Raw genomic sequence first — 791 nt, forward strand, 5'->3', positions numbered from 1 at the left:
TTCGGGTCGTGCCATCTAAATCCAGCTGGATCTGTTCATCTGACCATATGCACTGTAAAAATGAATCATGAGGCTTGTAATTTTCATTAAAAAAATTATGTAATTATTAAAAATAATGTGCATATTTAATAAAAAAAAAAAGAGGTTTTCTGTGTTCCTTATAATATATTGAGAACATTTCACTAATAAAATTAAGAAATAAATGTTACCTATTTTTTTAAGGAAATGAGTGCAATTTTTAGGCTTAATTTGAGGAACCGTTTAGGCTAAAAATTTGAGGAAAAAAGGCTTCATATTTATTTTAAGAGAATTGGTCCAATTATCTGGGTTTGATTGAGTCACCTTCATTTGAATCTCAACAACGGCTGTGGTCAGACAGCGTTTTGAAGGAGCAGACGATCAGTGTAAAATATTAAGAGGTAAGTTAAGCCCCTTACTTTTTTTTACATTTTATTTTGATTTCTTAAATAAGCTCCTCAAGACACCCCTTATTCACGCTATAGTACAGGAATTGTTTTACACTGATTTTTGAATCTGAACGACATTTTGGCATGTGAAACAGTGATGTTCAAACACTATGTTCAACCAGGTCTTTTAAAATAAAGGTTTACAATTATGCGATGTTATTTGATGTGAAAATCTGAACTCGAGCTCATTAGTCATAACTCCTCACATAACTCCTCTGTCTGAGGCTAGAATGAACATGTTAGTCGCTAAAGCAAAAATAATTATGGCCATGCATCGAGCTTGATAGATGGGGCAGTTTCTATGATTATACTTAACTTTTAAGA

The sequence above is a fragment of the Brienomyrus brachyistius genome, unplaced genomic scaffold, assembly GCF_023856365.1.
Source record: "Brienomyrus brachyistius isolate T26 unplaced genomic scaffold, BBRACH_0.4 scaffold38, whole genome shotgun sequence".
Classification (NCBI taxonomy): domain Eukaryota; kingdom Metazoa; phylum Chordata; class Actinopteri; order Osteoglossiformes; family Mormyridae; genus Brienomyrus; species Brienomyrus brachyistius.